This window comes from Triticum aestivum, chromosome 1A (assembly GCF_018294505.1).
Source record: "Triticum aestivum cultivar Chinese Spring chromosome 1A, IWGSC CS RefSeq v2.1, whole genome shotgun sequence".
NCBI lineage: Eukaryota > Viridiplantae > Streptophyta > Magnoliopsida > Poales > Poaceae > Triticum > Triticum aestivum.
This window is the reverse complement of record NC_057794.1, coordinates 152,334,766-152,357,987: the sequence shown is the minus strand read 5'-3', so window position 1 is coordinate 152,357,987 and position 23,222 is coordinate 152,334,766.

The window sequence follows — 23,222 nt, the reverse complement described above, 5'->3', positions numbered from 1 at the left end:
CGTGGGTATGAATCTGCCAAATCATATTGCAGATGGCGCCGGACTGGATTCGGAGAGGCAACAACTCTTACGTCGGCTAAAGGCCGATGAGAGTATGTTGACAAGGGTGAGGCAGGAGAAGAATAAGCTTCAGGATGCCAACACCAAGATGGACGTTGAACTTAAAGATGTTCGAGGCCAGCTGTCGGACTCTACTAAGGAGAATCAGCGGCTTCGACGTGGCATATTTAGTAAGTGCTTAAGAGAATCTTTGAAAGAAAAGAGTTCGGCGAGGAAGTCGACTAACAAAGTAATGTCTATAGGTATGCTAACGGGTCGTCCTGCAGAGGAGATGCCCGGTTCTACGGGTGACCTTCTTCCCAAGCTCTCGCAACTACACGAGAGAGTTCGGCAGGCGATGCGAGGCGTTGCCCAAGCCTTATGGCCTTCCCACTCCATGCTCGAGGGCCTTGGAGACCTTTCGGAGAAGCTTAAGGGAGCTCGGCGGTGCTTTCGGTTGTGGAAGATATCGGCCTGCCGACAAGGCGCTAGGGAGGCCTGGGCCATGGTGAAGACGCGGTACACGAAGTCTGACCCAAACCACCTGGCCAAGGTCAGACCTGTTGGGGCCTGACGGGAAGAAGATCCCTGTAAGCTTAGTGTACGGCCAAGTAGAATTGGCCGCAAAGTATTCCCAGCAGGACTGTAAGTTAGACAGCCTGTTAGATGGTATTGAAGAGGAATACAATCAGTCAGAGTGACTATGTAATTTTTAATTGACATGTGTAATGCCTTCTAGCCGGATTGTAGATCGTTTGTTGTTGCCGACCTTTTCGCTTCAACCTCAGGACCTAACGGTCCGGAGTGTGTCCGAATACCCCACTGGTTATGTAAGAACCGGGGTATGCATGGAGACTAGGCGTAGGGGTCATTAGTGCTTTATCAGACAAGTTCCCAACTAGTTATGTTATATTACATGGTTAGTAAGAAACATCTTCCAGAGAGAATAGTTCCGTTAGGGGTTCCTTTCTGTGGGAGGCATGCCCTAAAGTGCATGTCTGGACTGCAAACACAGGAAAATCATCTGGGGGCATATACATGAATAAGTAAAAAAGGTCATCTTTTAGTTCACCGACCGAATATTCCCTTAAGAACACTAGCTTTCGGCTTCACCCAGTCTGAGGTACACATCCGGCTGATCCGGCAGTAACAATTGCAGAGGTGCTCCCTTTACCACCTAGCCGAACAATCGGGAACGTAGGGGTAAGCACAGGAGCCAGGCAACCCAGCTTGGCCAAAACATAAGTCATATCGATGCATATAATGGTGAAGAAAAGGTACATGCGGAAGTTTGACACATGTGGTGGGCGTGAAGCCCGTATAAATAAGCTTTTGTTAAGGAAGCCCCCAGGTTTAATGAGCGCGAGTAGCACTTCACTCGAGGAGCCTTTAAGGGCTATAAAAGAGAAGAGGGGAAGGAGAGAAATGTAAGACAGAAAATGTAAAAAATGGACAGAGGAAGGAGACAAACACAGAGTCCAGCGCTAGGCATAGAATCTTCGGAGACGGGCTGCGTTCCATGGGTTCGGCTCGAGTCGGTTAACCGACGCATCTTGCAGGCGGTATGCTCCACCAGTCAGGACTTGGTCGATTATGAAGAGACCTTCCCACTTGGGCTTCAGCTTGTCCTTTTTCTTGTCCGGCAGGCGTAGAACTAATTCGCCAACATTGTAGCTTTTGGCCCGCACTTCTCTACTTTGATATCTTCGAGCCTGCTGTTGATAGAATGCGGAACGGGCTTTTTCCACATCGCGCTCCTCCTCTAAGGCGTCCAAACTGTCCTGCCGATCGAGCTCGGCCTCTCTTTCTTCGTACATGCGCACTTGAGGTGAGTCATGAATTAAGTCGCAGGGCAAGACTGCCTCTGCGCCGTACACCATAAAAAATGGTGTATATCCAGTGGTGCGGTTCGGTGTGGTCCCCTGCCCCCAAAGTACGGAGTCGAGCTCCTCTACCTAGTGCGTGTTAGATTCCTTGAGGGACCGCACTAATCTGGGTTTGATGCCGCTCATGATGGGACCATTTGCATGTTCGACCTGACCGTTAGTTTGTGGGTGATAGACGGAAGCATAATCAAGCTTGATGCCCATGTTTTTGCACTAGAGTTTTACCTCATCGACCATAAAGTTCGTGCCGTTATCGATGATGATGCTGTGGGGGACGCCATAACGGTGTACGACCCCAGATATAAAGTCTATCACAGGTCCGGATTCGGCCGTCTTAACAGGCTTGGCTTCTATCCATTTGGTGAACTTATCCACCATGACCAGTAAGTATTTTTTCTTGTGGGTTCCGCCTTTAAGGGGTCCCACCATGTCAAGCCCCCAGACTGCAAAAGGCCAAGTGATGGGGATAGTTTGGAGGGCGGTGGGTGGCATATGGCTTTGGTTTGCAAAAAGCTGGCAACCGACGCATTTATGGACCAAGTCCTGAGCGTCCGCCCGGGCCGTCGGCCAGTAAAAGCCTGTACGGAAAGCCTTGCTTACAAGGGACCAGGCTGCGGCGTGATGGCCACCGAGTTCGGCCTGAATTTCAGGCAGTAGGTTCCGCCCTTCCTCTTCGGAGATGCACCTTTGAAGGACTGCGGTAGTGCTTTTCTTGTAAAGTTCTCCCTCATGGACTTTATAGGCTTTAGATCGCCGCACTATACACCGTGCCTCGTTTTGGTCCTCTGCGAGTTCCTCCCTAGTAAGGTAGGCTAGGAATGGTTCTATCCATGGGGCGATAACGACCATTAGTATGTGCGCTGAGGTTGTTATTTCATTGGCAGAGGACAGTGCAGTTGGGTCCGGACTAATATTGCCATGTTCCCCTTCCCATACTACGGATGGCCTGAAAAGCCTTTCCAGGAAGATGTTGGGGGGGACCACATCGCGTTTTGCGCCGATGTGTGCCAGGACGTCTGCCGCCTGATTGTTTTCTCGGGCTATATGGTGAAATTCGAGCCCTTCAAACCGAGCTGACATTTTGAGGACGGCGTTGCGGTAAGCTGCCATTTTTGGATCCTTGGCATTGAAGTCTCCATTTATTTGGGATATCGCGAGGTTTGAATCCCCGCGCACCTCTAGGTGTTGAATGCCCATGGATACTGCCATCTGGAGACCATGTAAAAGGGCCTCATATTCGGCTGCATTGTTGGAGTCTGTGTACATAATCTGGAGTACATATTGAACTGTGTCTCCTGTGGGGGACGTCAAAACGACGCCGGCCCCTAGTCCGGCCAACATTTTGGAACCGTCGAAGTGCATGATCCAGTTTCAGTATGCGCCGTACTCTTTAGGGAGTTCGGCCTCCGTCCATTCTGCGACGAAGTCGGCCAAAACTTGCGACTTGATAGCTCGCCATGGCCTATAAGTTATGTCAAACGGGAGGAGCTCGATGGTCCATTTTGCAATCTGGCCCGTTGCGTCACAGTTGTTTATAATATCATTGAGTGGTACTTCCGATGCTTTTGTGATTGAACACTCTTGAAAGTAGTGTCGTAGCTTCTGGGATGCCATGAATACCGCATATGCAATATTTTGAGAATGTGGGTACCGTGATTTGCATGGGGTGAGGAGAGTGGACACGTAGTAAACCGGCTTTTGAAGGGGGAATTTGTGTCCGTCCGTTTCCCGCTCGACGACGAGTACTGCGCTGACAACTTGATGGGTTGCTGCAATGTACAATAGCATTGGTTCACCGATGTTTGGCGCGGCCAGGACGGGGTTTGTTGCCAATATGGCTTTTATTTCCTCGAGTCCAGCCGTGGTGGCGTCCGTCCACTCGAAGTGTTCGGTGCGCCGAAGGAGGCGATAGAGGGGTAGCGCCTTTTCTCCCAACCGGGAGATAAAGCGGCTTAGAGCCGCCACGCATCCGGTTAATTTTTGTATTTGTTTGAGGTCCTTTGGGATATCCAATTGTGACAAAGCTCGGATCTTGGCTGGATTTGCTTCGATTCCCCTACCGGATATAATGAAGCCCAAGAGCTTTCCGGCTGGAACGCTGAAAATGCATTTTTCCGGATTTAGCTTGATGTCATATGCTCGGAGGTTGTCAAATGTAAGCCTCAAGTCGTCTACTAGAGATTCGACATGTCTTGTTTTCACGACCACATCATCCACGTATGCCTCTACTGTTTTGCCGATCTGGTTTGCCAGACATGTCTGAATCATGCGCTGATATGTTGCGCCGGTGTTTTTGAGCCTGAAAGGCATTGTGTTGAAGCAGAATGGGCCGTATGGGGTGATGAATGCCGTCGCGGCTTGGTCTGACTCGGCCATCTTGATTTGATGGTAATCGGAGTATTCATCGAGGAAGCACAACGAATCGTGTCCTGCAGTGGCGTCAATAATTTGATCGATGCAGGGGAGGGGGAAGGGATCCTTTGGGCAGGCCTTGTTGAGGTCTTTGAAGTCAACGCACAGGCGCTAGGATTTGTCCTTCTTTGGTACCATCACCAAGTTTGCTAGCAAGTCCGGATGTTTTATATCTCTGATGAATCCGGCCTCCAATAGTTTGGCTAGCTCCTCTCCCATTGCCTATCTCTTGGGTACAGAGAAATGCCGAAGGGCTTGTTTGACAGGTTTGAATCCTTTTAGGATATTTAAGATGTGTTCAGCCAGCCTGCGTGGGATTCCTGGCATGTGCGAACGGTGCCATGCAAAAATGTCCCAGTTCTCCCGTAGGAATTCTCGCAGTGCGGCGTCTACATCATGGTTTAATTGTGCCCCGATGGAAGCTGTTTTATTGGGGTCCGTTGGATGGACCTGGAATTTGACTATTTCATCCGCTGGTTTAAAGGAGGTGGACTTGGATCTTTTGTCAAGTATCACATCGTCCCTGTTTACCGTGGAGCGCAGCGTAGTCAGTTCCTCAGCCGCTAGGGCTTCGGACAGTGCCTCAAGGGCCAGTGCGGCTGTCTTGTTTTCGGCGCGGAGTGTTATGTCCAGATCACTAGCGAGAGTGATGATTCCGTTCGGCCTGGGCATCTTGAGCTTCATGTACCCGTAATGGGGTATTGCTTGAAAGATTGTAAACGCTTCCCGCCCCAGCAGAGCATGGTATCCACTGCTGAACGGGGCCACTTGGAATGTGACCTCTTCGGACCTATAATTATCCGGCATGCCGAACACCACATCTAGTGTGATTTTTCCTGTACAGCGTGCTTCCTGACTGGGGATTATTCCTCTGAAGGTTGTGCTGCTTCGCTCAATGCGGTTCCAGTCTATTTCCATTTTTTGAAGGGTTTCCTCATAAATGAGGTTCAATCCGCTGCCTCCATCCATGAGTACCTTGGTGAGGCGAAAGTCGTCCACTATAGGACTGAGTACCAATGCGGCTGGTGCTCGAGCTGTTCGGAATTTAGGTTCGTCGCTGGCATTAAAGGTAATAGCCATGTCACTCCATGGGTTTATTGTTGCTACTTGATAGACTTCGGCGAAGCTGCGGAGTGTTCTTTTTCGCATTTTATTTGATGCGAATGTCTCGAAGACTGTTAAGACTGTACTGGAGTCCCTGAGGTGGCTTTCTGCAGCCTCTGGAATTAGGAGATCTTCGCCCCTTTTGGCCACCTGCCGGAGTATCCAACATGCTCTAAGGCTATGAGTTGGTGTAGCGTCCTCTGTACTATGAATTTTACAGGGTCCATTAAGCCATCCCTCCAGTACGGTTCCATGCCCTATAGAGGGTTTTGGTTTTTTGGTTTTTAACCCGGGTGTCTGATGATGATGCACCCTTTTATTTTGGACGAGGTTTCTATTCAAGGCCGGATTGTCCCAAAATTTAGTTTCAGTTTTTCGGGCGCTTTCCATCGCACAGTACTTTTGTACTATGGACGCCAAGTCAGCGAAGCGTGTAAGATCACGACGACCTGTGGCGTTGAGGATTCCCTTGTCCGTGCAATTATTGCAGAAGATTGAGATTGCGTTTTTCTCGCGGCAGTCCTTTATCCTGTTCATAACCAGGAGGAACCTTGCCCAGTAATGATGTACTGTTTCTTCGGGCTTTTTCCTGATTTGGGATAGATCGCTTATGTTCGGGCGGGTGGGTGGAATTAAATCCAGAACTTCACCCAATCTAAGACTCAGAGGCCAAGGAGTTTCCGAACTCTGAGGTTTGGATTCTTGGATGTTGTCCAGTGAATCTAGCATGTTGCCTGATTCTAAGTTTAGGTCTTGAGTTACATCCTCCCCTCTGCGGGTATCCGGCTTGGAGGGATCTGGAATCCGGATGTAGCTAGTCCTTAAGATAAATGAAGAGTCGCCGCACTGTGCCTCTACTACGGCAACGTGATGGGTGACTTGGGGAGAATTAATTTCTCTTAGATCGGGTTTAAGCCCAACCTGGTCATAATCCGTAGTGACTCCCAAGGCGGCGATGCGATCCAAGAGCTCGTTTACAGAAGAGAGCTCCATTGGATCTAACTGCTCGACGAGTTCCGAGCTGACGTGAAGATTGCTTTTGATGACCCGAGAGGTCACCGTCGGCGCAACGGCCGAATAGGCGGTCATGAGAAAACCACCTAGCCGGAGAGTTTGGCCGACAGCCAAGGCTCCCTTAGTAACGGCGCCGTCTTTAAAGACGGGAAGAGGCATCCTTCCTGATTGCGACGACACAGAGGAACTCTCAATGAAAGCACCAATGTCGGTGTCAAAACTGGCGGATCTCGGGTAGGGGGTCCCGAACTGTGCGTCTAGGCCGGATGGTAACAGGAGACAAGTGACACAATGTTTTACCCAGGTTCGGGCCCTCTTGATGGAGGTAAAACCCTACGTCCTACTTGATTAATATTGATGATATGGTTAGTACAAGAGTAGATCTACCATGAGATCAAGGAGGCTAAACCCTAAAAGCTAGCCTATGGTATGATTGTTGTATGATGAAGTTGTCCTATGGACTAAAACCCTCCGTTTTATATAGACACCGGAGAGGGTTAGGGTTACACAAAGTCGGTTACAATGGTAGGAGATCTTGAATATCCACATCGCCAAACTTGCCTTCCACGCCAAGGAAAGTCCCATCCGAACACGGGACGGAGTCTTCAATCTTGTATCTTCATAGTCCTGGAGTCCGGCTGAAGGTATAGTTCGGCTACCCGGACACCCCCTAATCCAGGACTCCCTCACCAAACATGGCAAGTACAATTACTTTTGAGCCTGATACAGAGGCGCCGCACACCCCCTCTGCTTCACTGATGAAGTAATGGAACATGAATTCCCAGAAGGGTTCAAACCCATGAATATTGAATCATATGATGGAACCACAGATCCCGCGGTATGGATTGAAGAATTTTTCTCCATATTCATATGGCCCGCGGCGATGATCTTCATGCCATCAAATTCCTCCCCCCTAAAACTCAAGGGGCCAGCCCGGCACTGGCTGAACAGCCTGCCTGAAAACTCCATTGGCAGCTGGGAGGACTTGGAAGAAGCCTTCCTTGACAACTCCCAAGGTACATATGTTCGACCTCCGGATGCCGACGACTTAAGTCACATAATTCAACAGCTCAGAGAGTCAGCCAGGAAATTCTAGACTAGGTTTTTGACCAAAAAGAACCAGATCGTCGACTGTGCGGATGTCGAAGCCCTAGCGGCCTTTAAACATAGCATCCGGGACGAATGGCTCGCCCGACACCTTGGCCAAGAAAAGCTGAAGTCCATGGCAGCCCTCACACACTTATGACCCACTTTTGCGTAGGTGAAGATAGCTAGCTAGACCGTAGCAATAACAATGCAAGCGAACCTGGCACTTCGGAAGCCAAAAATAGCAACGGCAAGCCCCAGTGCAACAGGTACAAGTGTCGAAACATTGGTGACAATACCGATGACAAAGTAGTCAATGCTGGATTCAGTGGCTCCAAGTCCGGTTAGCGGAAGAAGCCATATAAAAGAAATAATCAAGGCCCTTCTAGCCTGGACAGCATACTCGATCGTCCATGTCAGATCCATGGCACCGCAGATAAACCAGCCAATCATACTCACCGGAGTTGTTGGGTCTACAAACAGGCTGACAAGTTAAATACCGATGACACGGAGAAGGGGTCGCAAAGAGAGAATGATGATGAGGAGCCCCGTCCACCGAACACAGGGGGACAGAAGAAGTTTCCCCCTCAAATCAAAACGGTGAACATGATATACTCTACCCATATCCCCAAGAGGGAGCGCAAGCGCGCGCTCAGGGACGTCTATGTGATAGAGCCAGTGGCCCCAAAATTCAACCCATGGTCATCATGCCCGATCACCTTTGATCGCAGGGACCACCCGACCAGTATCCGTCATGGCGGTATAGCCGCACTGGTCCTCAACCCAATAATTAATGGATTCCACCTCACACGAGTCCTCATGGACGGTGGCAGCAGCCTCAACCTGCTCTATCAGGATACAGTGTGCAAAATGGGCATCGATCCATCCAGGAAAAAGCCCACCAAAACTACCTTTAAAGGAGTTATACCAGGTGTAGAGGCCCACTTCTCAGACTAAATCACATTGGAGGTCGTGTTCGGATCTCCGGACAACTTCCGAAGCGAAGAGTTAATCTTCGATATTGTCCCCTTCTGCAGTGGCTATCCCACACTACTCGGACGAACCGCGTTTGCCCGATTCAATGCGGTGCCGCACTATGCTTAGCTCAAGCTCAAGATGCCCGGACCATGCGGTGTCGTAACAGTCAATGGAAACAAGGAGTGCTCGCTCCGTACCGAGGAGCACACCGCTGCACTGGCAGCAGAGGTACAGAGCGGCCTTCACAAGCAGAACCTTAATTCGGCGGTCATACTCCCAGACACTATCAAACGAGTCCGGACTACTCCACGGCAGGACAGTCCAGCTCGTCAAGAGCTCGATTAGCAATTCGACCTCCGTCTCAGTCTCGACCAAGTGGTGGCATACGTACCACGCGTACATAACTACGCACTAAAAATACCTTGGGCAGAGACGGAGGCATAACCAGACTGTGGTCCACAATATGGCTCGACCTTCCTTGTACACACATACTTTTCTTTTTAACCTTTTTAGGGTGTTTTTTTCCGCAGGCCCCTCTCGAAATCCTCATAATCGGTCCTTTCGAAGGATGGATATACCATGGTGGCAAGTAGCACATACGTGTGGGGGAATTTCTAGATGTTCTTCTCAACGATCATTCTATACCTGCTTTCAAGACCCGTACGCTGCTCCTCCTTGGTCTTGGCATGTTAAATACCCACCGTTGCTTATCGCACTATTTGTACAAAATACGCTTCGACATATTAATCAAACTATAAAGGAAACAGTTTGTGGCCGAACTTTTGCGGCACTAGCTTGCTACTTCATTTTTTCTTGATAATCTTATCGATTGCACTCATACACTTTGGTATGCCTTAAATCGCCAGGAGCTCTACTGCGCTCCATTCTATGGCAACAAAGTCTGAACACTTTTACAGTATAGTTCGGCACCCCGAAATTCAGCATTATATGCATTGGCTCCGAATCATGACTTTGGTCAATAGTTCGGTTGCCCAGCACCTATGCTTACTACCTTACGTTCTGCTCTATCGGCTAGGGTAGTAAAGGGAGAACTACTGTGATTGTGTCCTGGTTTATCCGGATGAGCACCTCAGTAGAGAAAGCCGAAAACTGACTATCATGATGCGGCATGAGCCGGTCAGCTGTTCGGAGGTTAGAAATCTTTTGTGATTTTTCCGCATTATGCGACAAATCGGTCTTTACCCGATCAGGTGTTTACAACACCCTAGTTCGGAATCACGCATACTAGGGGTTGTGCCTAAAATTCTATCGTCAAACTCCTATGGCTAAGTGAGGGTGATAAAGCCACATAGTTTGATTGCCTGGTTCGTTGCGCTAAACACCTCCTTCAAGGACCAAACTTTTGGATAAAGAGTGTTTTCAATTCATCCCGAACACGCCTGTACTACCTATGTGGGGGCTGAATTCAACGACTGCCAACTCTCAGACTTAATAAAACGACCGCACAGGAGGTAAAATTTTAAATAATAAACAACAAGCATTATATTACACATCATTCTTGTTTTCATCATACAGGGCGGGATAACATGAAGGTACTCATTCAAAGATAATGTCTTTTGAGGGCTGGCCCTCTACAATAAGGGATCCCTTGAAGACATCATCAAAATAGCGCTCTGGCGTGCGGTGCTCCTTGCCAGCGGGCGGTCCCTCGGTCGTGAGTTTGACGGCGTCCAACTTTGCCCACTGTATCTTGACACGGGCGAAGGCCATCCGCGCACCCTCGATGCAGACTGACTGCTTGATGACGCCCAAACGGGGGCAGGCATTGACCAGCCGCATCACGAGCCCGAAGTAGCTGCTGGGTATGACTTCGGCAGGACATAGCCGGATAATCAAATCCTTCATGGCTAGTTCGGCCACCCTATGTAGTTCAAGCAGCTGTTTTAGCTGATCGCTAAAGGGCACCGGATGTTCTGGCGCAAGGAATTGCGACTAGAACAACTTCTTCGTTGAGCTCCCCTCTTCGGCTCGGAAGAACTCTGCAGCGTCGGCAACACTTCGCTGCAGATCCGCAAACGCCACTGGAGAACTCCAAATCCGGGTCAGTAAGAGGAACATTTTCTTCACATACTTGCTCTGCATAATAAAGGCCTTACCAACCGCGATTTTTGTGCTGTCTTGGATCTCCTGGAGGGTGCATTGGGCTTTGCCCGAGCATCTTGTGCACTTTGGCGAGCCTTGGCAAGTTCGAAGGCTTGATCCGCAATGTGGTCTCCAAGGACTCGCATTTTTGCACAGTGTCCTGGAGCTCCTGCTGGACCTTGCCAATGCTACCTCTTGAGCACTGTGTTGGATTTACCCGAAGAGGAGAGGATGATGCAGCAAAGTAGCGTAAGTATTTCCCTCAGTTTTTGAGAACCAAGGTATCAATCCAGTAGGAGGCCACGCACAAGTCCCTCATACCTACACAAAAACAATAGCTCAACGCAACCAACGCGCTTAGGGGTTGTCAATCCCTTCACGTTCACTTACGGAAGTGAGATCTGATAGAGATGATAAATAATATTTTTGGTATTTTTGGTATAGAGATGCAAAGTAAAAAGTAAAAGCAAACCAATAATAAAGTGATGGAGATTGATATGATGAGAAAGAGTCTCGAGGGCCATAGGATTCACTAGTGGCTTCTCTCAAGAGCATACGTATTCTACGGTGGGTGAACAAATTACTATTGAGCAATTGACAGAATTGAGCATAGTTATGCGAATATCTAGGTATGATCATGTATATAGGCATCACGTCCGAGACAAGTAGACCGGAACGATCCTGCATCTACTACTATTACTCCACTCATCGACCGCTATCCAGCATGCATCTAGAGTATTAAGTTAAAAACAGAGTAACGCCTTAAGCAAGATGACATGATGTAGAGGGATAGTTTCATGCAATATGATAAAAAACCCATCTTTTTATCCTTGATGGCAACAATACAATACGTGCCTTGCTGCCCCTTCTGTCACTGGGAAAGGACACCGCAAGATCGAACCCAAAGCTAAGCGCTTCTCCCATGGCAAGAACAACCAATCTTGTAGGCCAAACCAAACTGATAATTTGAAGAGACTTGCAAAGATAACCAATCATACATAAAAGAATTCAGAGAAGATTCAAATATTATTCATAGATAGACTTGATCATAAACCCACAATTCATCGGTCTCAACAAACACACCGCAAAAAGAAGATTACATCGAATAGATCCCCACGAGAGAGGGGGAGAACATTGTATTGAGATCCAAAAAGAGAGAAGAAGCCATCTAGCTTCTAGCTATGGACCCGTAGGCCTGAATTAAACTACTCACACTTCATCGAAGAGGCTTGGATGATGATGTAGAAGCACTCTGTGATCGATGCCCCCTCCGGCGGAGCTCCGGAACAGGCCCCAAGATGGGATCTCGTGGATACAGAAAGTTGCAGCAGTGGGATTAGGTTTTTGGCTCCGTCTCTAATCGTTTGGGGGTACGTGGATATATATAGGAGGAAGAAGTACGTCGATGGAGCTTCGAGGGGCCCACGAGGCAGGGGGCGCGCCCTAGGGGGGCGCCCTCCACCCTCGTGACCGCCTCGTGGCTTTCTTGACGGAGGGTCCAAGTCTCTTGGATCTTATCTGATGAGAAAATCACGTTTCCGAATGTTTCATTCCGTTTGGACTCCGTTTGATATTCCTTTTCTTCGAAACCCTAAAATAGGCAAAAAATAGCAATTCTTGGTTGGGCCTCCGGTTAATTGGTTAGTCCCAAAAATAATATAAAAGTGGATAATAAAGCCCAATAATGTCCAAAATAGTAGATAATATAGCATGGAGCAATCAAAAATTATAGATACGTTGGAGACGTATCAGCCAACCCTGGCCTCGTGTTTTTCACGAGCTGCTTATTCCTTCGCTGCTCTCTCCTCGGCCTCAGCCAGCGCCTTCTTGAGGGCCTCCACTTCGGTCTCCGCCCCTAACAATAAATAACATGACACTAGGGTCAGTACAAATCATCCATCCTTTATGGATATACACAAGGACATTGCATACCTTGTTTATATTCTAGCTGCTTTTTTACACGGCTGAGTTCTCCCTTGGCCCGCTCCAGCCTCTGCTTCAGTCCGGAGACTTCAGTAGCATGAGAGGTCGCGGCTAGCAGCGACGCCTGCTTATTCACATAGACATATATGGTTAGTCTCATGCGAAAAACTATTTGATCCTCCAACTCTTGCCGTTTCGGCGTTAAGTTATTTTATTTTCTCGGGTTCGGGTCTTTGCCTCCGTGTGTTGTTATCGTTGTCATGCATCTCTTATCATGTCATCATGTGCATTGCATTTGCATACGTGCTCATCTCTTGCATTCGAGCATTTTCCCCGTTGTCCATTTTGCATTCCGGCGCTTCGTTCTCCTCTGGTGGTCATTTCTAGCTTTCTTTCATGTGTGGGGATTAAACATTTCCGGATTGGGCCGAGACTTGCCAAGCGTCCTTGGTTTACTACCGGTAGACCGCCTGTCAAGTTTCATATCATTTGGACTTCGTATGATACTCCAACGGTTAACCGAGGGACCAAAAAGGCCTCGTGTGTGTTGCAGCCAAACACCCCTCCAATTTGGCCCAAAACCCACCTAATCCTTCTCCATCATCTAGATCATTCGATCATGATCACGTGGCCGAAAACCGCACCTCATTTGGACTCTACTAGCTCCCTCTATGCCTATTTAAAGACCACCCCCGAAATTCCCCTTCTCCTCCCCCCCGAAACCCTAGCCTCCCTCCATCTGGCGCGCCGGACACGTCCGGGCCGCACCGGACAAATCGCCGCCGCCGCCCGCAGCCAGTGGCGTGGTGCCACGTGGCGGGCCCGACGCCGGCCGCCGCCTCCTCCGCAACCCCGCCGCCGTCCTCCTCCCGCCCGGCCGCCCGAGCCGCCGCCCGCCGCCTCGCCCGATCCGCCGCCTCGCCGGCCGCCGCGCCGCCTCGGCCGCTCCGCCGCCACGCCCGCTGCGCCGCCTTGCCCGCTGTGCCGCCGCCGACTCCGGCCGACCTCCTCTCCCTCCTACTCCGGCGACGAACTCCGGCGACGATCCGGCCGCCTCGTTTTGCGTGCCACCGAAACCCTAGATCCGGAGGTTTTTTTTTTCACTAAGTCCCTGGGAATTCCGGATCCATGTGCTCCTGTTCTTAGCCTCGTAACTTTGCATCCGTAGCTCCGATTTGGGCATATAGCATATCAAAATGTTCATCTCAGAGAATACATCATTTCATTCCATTGCATCATTTTCATTTGAGTTCATCTTGATGGTCGAAATGCTGTTAGAAGAGGGCTACTTGAGATAATTGTCAGATCTGGTGCTCCATTTAGCCTTTTGTCATTTTGGCCATGATTAATGTGTGCATGATATGTCCTTGAGCTCTACATAAGTTTTGTTAAGGGTTTTGCCATCTTTCCAGAGGTGCAACCCATGTATTTATATGATGTGTGTGGTGCCTAGCACAAGCTTGCAAAGTGGTGCACTTGGTATTTCTGTTTTCAGGGACTTAGCATTTCCACTAAGTCCTTGAGCTGTTTATTTCATATTGCCATATGTTCATGTTGTTTCCTAGTGATCCGTGCCTCTTTTGAGGATGATCAGTAAGGATGTTTTGTTAATCTTGTAGTGCTCTATACATCCATGTCTTTGTTTGCAATTATGGAGCACCCTAGCTTGAGTCAATCGAGCTCTACTTTTGCTACTTTGTGAATCTGGGCAGATTGTCAACTTGTTTGCATTTTTGTCGTGCTTGTTTGAACCTGTTAATGGATGAATTGGCCGTAGCTCAGTGCTAGACTTTTGTTAAGCATCTTGAATGCATCCCCGACATGTACTTTGTTATCATGTTTGGGTGCTGTAGCATGTTCATTTCGTTGCATTTAGATGGCTACTTGCTGTAAATCGCAGACCAGTGTCACATTTGAATCGCTTGCCATTTCCAAACCGTAACTCCGACTCCGGCGTTCTTTATATCATTTTCAAGCGATTTCATCTCATCTTTCCAGTGGCACACTTGGATTCCCAAGTTGAGGCCAGGTTCATGCATTTCTTGTCACATCTTGCATATGCATCCCGCATCGCATCCCGCATAGCGCATCATCTTTGCATCATATTGTTTGATTCTTGCACGTGGTTGATTGTGTCCTTGTTGCTTGTTTGTCTTGTTTGGGTAGATCCGGGAGACGAGTTCGCTAACGAGGAGCCCATTGAGTTTGCTTTCAAGGATCCAGTCAACTCTGACAACTTTGCAGGCAAGATGATCATACCCTCGAAATCACTACTATCTTTGCTATGCTAGATTGCTTGCTCTTTTGCTATGCCATTGCTACGATGCCTACCACTTGCTTTCAAGCCTCCCAAATTGCCATGTCAAACCTCTAATCCACCATGTCCTAGAAAACCGTTGATTGGCTATATTACCGCTTTGCTCAGCCCCTCTTATAGCGTTGCTAGTTGCAGGTGAAGATTGGAGGCCGTTCCTTGTTGGAACTTTTATTTACTTGTTGGGATATAATTATATTGCCATGTTATCTTAATGCATCTATATACTTGGTAAAGGGTGGAAGGCTCGGCCTCTCGCCTAGTGTTTTGTTCCACTCTTGCCGCCCTAGTTTCCGTCATATCGGTGTTATGTTCCCGGATTTTGCGTTCCTTACGCGGTTGGGTTATAATGGGAACCCCTTGATAGTTCGCCTTGATTAAAGCTTTTCCAGCAATGCCCAACCTTGGTTTTACCATTTGCCACCTAGCCTCTTTTCCCTTGGGTTTCCAGAGCCCGAGGGTCATCTTATTTTAGCCCCCCCGGGCCAGTGCTCCTCTGAGTGTTGGTCCCACCGAGCGATGTCAGGGGCTACCAGTGGCAACTCTCGGCTGGCCTACCCGACGTCTTGCTCATCTGAGTGTGCCCTGAGAACGAGATATGTGCAGCTCCTATCGGGATTTGTCGGCACATTCGGGCGGTGTTGCTGGTCTTGTTCTAACCTGTCGAAGTATCTTGAAGAACCGAGATACCGAGTCTGATCGGAACGTCTTCGGAGGAGGTCTATTCCTTCATTGATCGTGAGAGCTTGTCATGGGCTAAGTTGGGATTCCCCTGCAGGGATTTGAACTTTCAAAAGCTATGCCCGCGGTTATGGGCAGATGGGAATTTGTTAATGTCCGGTTGTAGATAACTTTAACCTTAACTTAATTAAAATGAATCAACTGAGTGTGTTACCGTGATGGCCTCTTCTCGGCGGAGTCCGGGAAGTGGACACGGTGTTGGAGTAATGTTTGCGTAGGTTGTTCTCTAGTTTCTCGCTCACGCTTTGCCTCCTCTTCTCGCTCTCTTTTGCAAATAGGATAGCCACCATACTTGCTAGTCGCTTGCTGCAGCTCCACATATATTTTACCTTGCCTTACCTATAAGCTTAAATAGTCTTGATCATGAGGGTGCGAGATTGCTGAGTCCCTGTGGCTCATAGATTACTATTACGCCAGATGCAGGGCCTGATGATTCCGCTCCAGGTGACGCGTTTGAGCTCAAGTGGGAGTTCGACGAAGACTCTCAACGATACTATGTTTCATTTCCTGATGATCAGTAGTGGTGCCCTGTTGGGGGTGATCGGGACCGTGTCGCATGTTGGGTTATCTTTTATTTTGGCGCCATAGTCGGGCCATGAGTGTTTGGATGATGTAATGTTATTTATGTACTTGTTTGACGTGGCGAGTGTAAGCCAACTATGTTATCTCCCCTTTTATTATCATATTACATGGGATGTTGTGAAGATTGCCTAACTTGCGACATATGCCTTCAATGCGATTATGTCTCTAAGTCGTGCCTCGACACGTGGGAGATATAGTCGCATCGAGGGTGTTACAAGTTGGTAATCAGAGACTTCCCCGACCTTAGGAGCCCCATTGCTTGATCGTTTTTAGCGGCCGTGTTGTGTCTAGAAAAATGTTTTGAGTCATTTAGGAATTATATATCGGAGACTTTAGGAATTCTTTTTTACTTCCCAGTCTCCTCATCACTCTGGTAAGGCATCCTGACATAGAGTTTTGACTCTTTTCTTCTCAAATTTCACTAAATTTTTTTAGGATCACGCGGGTATCTTGGAATCGTTCCGATGGATTTATGATGAGAACATTGTCTTGGTGCCTCCTGTCAGGGGTTTTGTGGAAGTGTCCCAGGGAGTTGAGCTCTGAGGTGTCGTCATCAGAATTTTATCATTGCAGTTCTGGAATACCTAAGTTTAGTACGCCGACATCGAAAGTCTCTTTTATGCAGTCCGTTGGTGAGATAACCTCGATGCCACCCAGTACTGGGGTGGGAGTTCGGGAGTATCGCCATAACTTGTATAACGGATGCTTTTCGAAGGTTGAGGTAGATGGTTTCCGAAGGTTTCTTTGTTATGTGTTGAAGGATGGATACAGCTGGATGTAGGATTTGCTAGTTTGGGTGGGATATTATGCTTCCCCTGTATCCCCAACACTTGATTGCATAACCGGAAAGGTTCGGGAGTTTCATAGGTGGGAATTCTTGTAGCTCTAGTTCTTCTTCCACGGATATTGGTTTGAGATTGGGATTTCTTACCGATTATTCGTTCTTGATCCGTACCTTGTTGATTTATTTCTCTACCTTAATTCTACGTGTCTTCTCAATTTATGGATATGTGACCATTTCAAGAGGAATGCATTCGTTCATTTTGTTCAGATGTGAAGACTATATGTTGCAATTTTCATTCCGTTGGATTCAGCTTCAATATTTGCCTATCAATGTGCTAATGGATGCCAACCTCTTTAGGATGGCTCCTCCAACGCGCACGACTCCGAATCCTGATCCGCCACCACCACCACCTCCTTCGGAGGCATGGCAAGCTGTGATGGCCGCAACCAATGCAAACACACAGTTGATCATGCAAATTCTTCAAGAGCGCAATCAAGGCAACCAAGGGAATCAAGGCAACAATCAGAATCACTTTGCTTCACTCAACCAGTTCCTTGCTAACGGGCCAAAGACTTTCAGCAATTGTGTTGAGTCAACCAATGCTGACGATTGGCTCGTGGATCTGTGCAAGCATTTCGAGTGCAGTAACGTCAGGCCTAAGGACTTTGTCAAGTTCGCTTCCTTCCAACTCAAAGATCAAGCTGCAGAATGGTTCCAGGAGTACAAGGACTCCAGAGGTGGACGTGTTATCACTTGGGATGAATTCCGTCAAGATTTCCGAGCTCATCATATTCCTCAGAGCGTGGTTGAAAGCAAGCGTGAGGAATTCCGCAACCTGAAGCAAGGCTCTTTGTCTGTCTATGACTACAGCAAGTTGTTCCAGAAGCTCACCTGCTTTGCAAGCAGGACATCCCTGATGAGAAGAGCATGATATATCAGTTCAGGGGTGACCTCAGAGAAGAAATTCAGCTAGCTCTTGTTCTCTTTGAGCCCTTGAGGTACGATGAGTTCTACAACATGGCACTGAAGCAAGAGGCTGCTCAGTTGAGGTGTGATGCTTCCAAGAAGCGAGTCAGAGATGCTACTCCTTTTCCTCTACTCAAGTGGCCAAGCAGAAGAAGTATTGGCTTCCTCCTCCTCCGTTCCGTCAGCCTTATTAGCAGAAGAGCAAAGCTGGCAGTGGTTCTTCCCACCCACCCAACCCTGGCTTTTAGAACAAGACTTCGTCTCAAGCTCCAAGATCGAGTGCTCCGTATCACCGTCCGCTTTCAGAGGTCACGTGCAACAAGTGCCAACAGAAGGGTCACTATGCCAACAAGTGTTTCAACCAGAGGCGTCTTCCTCCTCCCCCTCCTGTGAGATCGGCAAGTACAGCTGTGGTCAAGCATAACCCCAAGTCCGCCAAGGTCAACTTGCTGAATGTAGCTCAGGCAGACGACTCACCAGATGTTTCTCCAAAGTCATTGCCATCATGGGTAACCTTCCTGTTAATGACATTCCCGCAAGAGTTCTTTTTGACATTGGTGCATCTTTATCATTTTTATCGAAGCCTTTTGCATCTATGCATGATGTGCATACTATTGATTTGCCTAAGCCGATAGCGGTTTCTTCTCCGGGTTTGTTCATGAACACCAAAATGATGGCTCCGAATGTTACTATCACGTTGGGCGATTACAAGTTTCTTTCTTCTCCAATGGTTCTTGGTAACTCGGATATTGATCTTATTCTCGGAATGGATTGGCTTTCTAAGCACAAGGCGCATCTTGATTGTCCTGCCAGGCAGATTCAATTGACTCATTTGTCTGGGGATGTAATTGTCTTTGCCGCTCATGATGATACCATCCGTCTGTTTTCCCCCAATGAGAAGGGTGAACTGGATGCTATCTCGCAGATTCCAGTCGTTTGTGAATATCAAGACGTCTTTCCAGAAGAGCTTCCAGGAATGCCTTCGCACCGGCCAGTTGAATTCGTTATTGATCTTGAGCCCGGTACGGAACCTGTGTGCAAGCGTCCTTACAAGCTCAGACCTGAAGAGTTGAAGGAGCTGAAGAAGCAACTCGATATTCAAGAGAAAATGGGTCTCATCCGGCCTAGTTCTTCTCCGTGGGGTTGTGGTGTTCTTTTTGTGAAGAAGAAGGATGGAACGGACCGACTTTGTGTTGATTACCGTCCATTGAACAAGAAGACCATAAAGAACAAATACCTACTTCCCAACATCAATGAGCTGTTCGAACAACTCAAAGGTGCTCAAGTATTCTCCAAGCTTGATCTCCGTATGGGTTATCATCAGATTCGAATCCATGAGCAAGATATTCCCAAGACGGCTTTCAGGACAAGCTATGGTTCATATGAATACACTGTCATGTCTTTTGGCCTCGTCAACGCTCCTCCGACGTTCTCTCGCATGATGAACTTTATCTTCAACGCCTACACCAATGACTTTGTTTTGGTCTATCTCGACGACATTCTGGTTTTCTCGAAGAACAAGGAAGATCATGCCAAGCACTTGCGTTTGGTGCTCGATAAGCTCAGAGAACACAAGTTCTACGCCAAGTTCTCCAAGTGTGAATTTTGGCTCGACGAGGTTCTTTATCTTGGTCATATCATCTCTGCCAAGGGCATTGCCGTGAATCCTGAGAAGGTGTCTGCAATTGTGAATTGGGAAGCTCCTCAGAACGTGAAGCAACTCCGTAGCTTCCTCGGTCTCGCAAACTATTGCCGAAGATTCGTTGAAAACTTTTCTAAGATCACGAAGCCTCTCTCAAATCTTCTCCAGAATCACGTCAAGTACGTTTGGTCTCCGGAGTGTGACATTGCTTTCAACACTTTGAAAGAGAAATTGATCACTGCTCCAGTTCTGACTCCGCCTGATGAATCCAAGCCGTACGAGGTCTTTTGTGATGCCTCTCTCCAAGGTCTTGGCGCAGTATTGATGCAAGAGAAGAAAGTTGTTGCTTATACCTCTCGCCAGTTGAAGCCTAATGAGAAGAACTACCCCACTCATGATCTCGAGTTGGCGGCAGTTGTGCATGCTCTTTTGACTTGGAGACATCTTCTATTGGGAAGAAAAGTGGACATTTTCACTGATCACAAGAGTCTCAAGTACATCTTCACTCAGCCTAATCTCAACCTCAGGCAAACTCGATGGGTCGAAATGATTCAAGAGTATAATCCGAGTATCGAGTATACTCCAGGCAAGGCCAATGTGATTGCTGACGCTTTGAGCAGGAAAGCTTATTGTAACAGTCTGATTCTCAAGCCTTATCAACCCGAGCTTTGTGAAGCTTTCCGCAAACTTAATCTGCAAGTTGTTCCTCAAGGTTTCCTTGCCAACCTTCAAGTCTCTCCTACCTTGGAAGACCAGATTCGCCAAGCTCAGCTTCTTGATGCTATGGTGAAAAAGGTGAAGATTGGGATTGCCAAGAGTCAACCCAAGTACAAGTGCTACCGCCTTGATGACAAGGATACTCTCTTCTTCGAGGATCGTATTGTTGTACCCAAAGGTGACCTCCGTAAAGTGATCTTGAACGAGGCTCACAATTCTCTCCTCTCCATCCACCCTGGGAGCACGAAGATGTATTAGGACCTTAAGCAGGCTTATTGGTGGACTCGAATGAAGCGCGAGATTGCTCAATTCGTGAATGAATGTGATGTCTTCAGAAGAGTGAAGGTAGAACACCAAAGGCCAGCTGGTCTCGTCCAACCTCTTGTCATTCCAGAATAGAAGTTTGACCACATTGAAATGGACTTCGTGACTGGGTTTCCAAAGTCCAAGCGTGGCAATGATGCTATATTCGTTGTCATCGACAAACTCACTAAAGTGGCTCACTTTCTACCTATCAAAGAGTCGATCACTGCAGCTCAATTGGCGGAACTCTATACCTCTCGTATTGTCTCTCTGCACGGTATTCCACAAGTGATCTCTTCAGACCGTGGCAGCATCTTTACATCCAAGTTTTGGGATTCTTTCCAGAAGGCCATGGGCACTAACATCCGCTTCAGCACAGCTTTCCATCCTCAAACTAGCGGTCAAGTCGAGCGTGTCAACCAGATTCTTTAAGATATGCTCAGGGCTTGTGTGATCTCCTTCGGCATGAAGTGGGAGGATTGTCTTCCTTATGCTGAATTCTCCTACAACAACAGTTTTCAAGCAAGTTCGGGCAAGGCCCCATTTGAAATTCTGTATGGCAGGAAGTGCCGTACCCCTCTCAACTGGTCTGAAACCGGTGAACGTCAGCTTTTGGGTAATGACTTAATCACAGAGGTAGAGGAAATGTGCAAAGTCATTCGAGATAACCTCAAAGCAGCCCAATCCCGTCAGAAGAGCTACTATGATAGTAAGCACCGCGATTTGGATTTCGAGATCGGAGATCATGTTTACCTCTGCGTCTCTCCTATGAAAGGTACTCGTCGCTTCGGTATCAAAGGGAAGATTGCCCCCAGATACGTGGGACCTTTCAAGATTGTCAGCAAGAGGGGCGACCTCGCCTATCAACTCGAGCTTCCTTCCAACTTTGCAAATGTTCATGACGTGTTCCATGTCTCTCAGCTCCGAAAGTGCTTCAAGACTCCTGATCTCACCGTCAACTTCGAGGACATTGAGCTCCAAGAAGATCTCTCCTATCGTGAGCACCCAGTTGCTATTCTTGAAGAGACTGAACGCAAGACTCGCAACAAGTCAATCAAATTTCTCAAAGTCAAGTGGTCACACCATTCCGACCGTGAAGCTACCTGGGAACGCGAGGATCACCTCCGTTCTGAGTACCCGATGTTCTTTCAGTCCTAGATCTCGGGACGAGATCCTTTCGTAGTGGTGGAGTGTTGTAACACCCCGGTTGTAACTTTCCCAATTTGTACTCCAACTCTTGCCGTTTCGGCGTTAAGTTATTTTATTTTTTCGGGTTTGGGTCTTTGCCTCTGTGTGTTGTTATCATTGTCATGCATCTCATATCATGTCATCATGTGCATTGCATTTGCATACGTGTTCATCTCTTGCATTCGAGCATTTTCCCCGTTGTCCGTTTTGCATTCCGGCGCTTCGTTCTCCTCTGGTGGTCATTTCTAGCTTTCTTTCATGTGTGGGGATTAAACATTTCCGGATTGGGCGGTGACTTGCCAAGCGGCCTTGGTTTACTACCAGTAGACCGCCTGTCAAGTTTCGTATCATTTGGACTTCGTTTGATACTCCAACGGTTAACCGAGGGACCGAAAAGGCCTCGTGTGTGTTGCAGCCAAACACCCCTCCAATTTGGCCCAAAACCCACCTAAGCCTTCTCCATCATCTAGATCATTTGATCATGATCGTGTGGCCGAAAACCGCACCTCATTTGGACTCTCCTAGCTCCCTCTATGCCTATTTAAAGACCACCCCCGAAATTCCCCTTCTCCTCCCCCCGAAACCCTAGCCTCCCTCCATCCGGCGCGCCGGACACGTCCGGGCCGCACCGAACAAATCGCCGCCGCCGCTCGCAGCCAGTGGCGTGGTGTCACGTGGCGCGCCGCCACCCGCGCCCACGCCCGCGCCGGCCCGCTCGGCCCGGGGAGAGCCCCCGCTGGCCCGACGACGGCCGCCGCCTCCTCCGCAACCCTGCCGCCGTCCTCCTCCCGCCCGGCCGCCCGAGCCGCCGCCCGCTCCGCCGCCTCGCCGGCCGCCGTGCCGCCGCCTCGCCGGCCACCGTGCCGCCGCCAACTCCAGCCGGCCTCCTCTCCCTCCTACTCCGGCGATGATCCGGCTGCCTCGTTTTGCGTGCCACCGAAACCCTAGATCCGGAGGTTTTTTTCACTAAGTCCCCGGAAATTCCAGATCCATGTGCTCCTGTTCTTATCCTCGTAACTTTGCATTCGCAGCTCCGATTTGGGCATATAGCATATCAAAATGTTCATCTCAGAGAGTACATCATTTCATTCCACTGCATCATTTTCATTTGAGTTCATCTTGATGGCCGAAATGCTGTTAGAAGAGGGCTACTTGAGATAATTGTCAGATCTGCTGCTCCATTTAGCCTTTTGTCATTTTTGCCATGATTAATGTGTGCATGATATGTCCTTGAGCTCTACATATGTTTTGTTAAGGGTTTTGCCATCTTTCCAGAGGTGCAACCCATGTATTTATGTGATGTGTGTGGTGCCTAGCACAAGCTTGCAAAGTGGTGCACTTGGTATTTCTGTTTTTAGGGACTTAGCATTTATTTACTAGTGATGTTTATTTCATATTGCCAAATGTTCATGTTGTTTCCTAGTGATCTGTGCCTCTTTT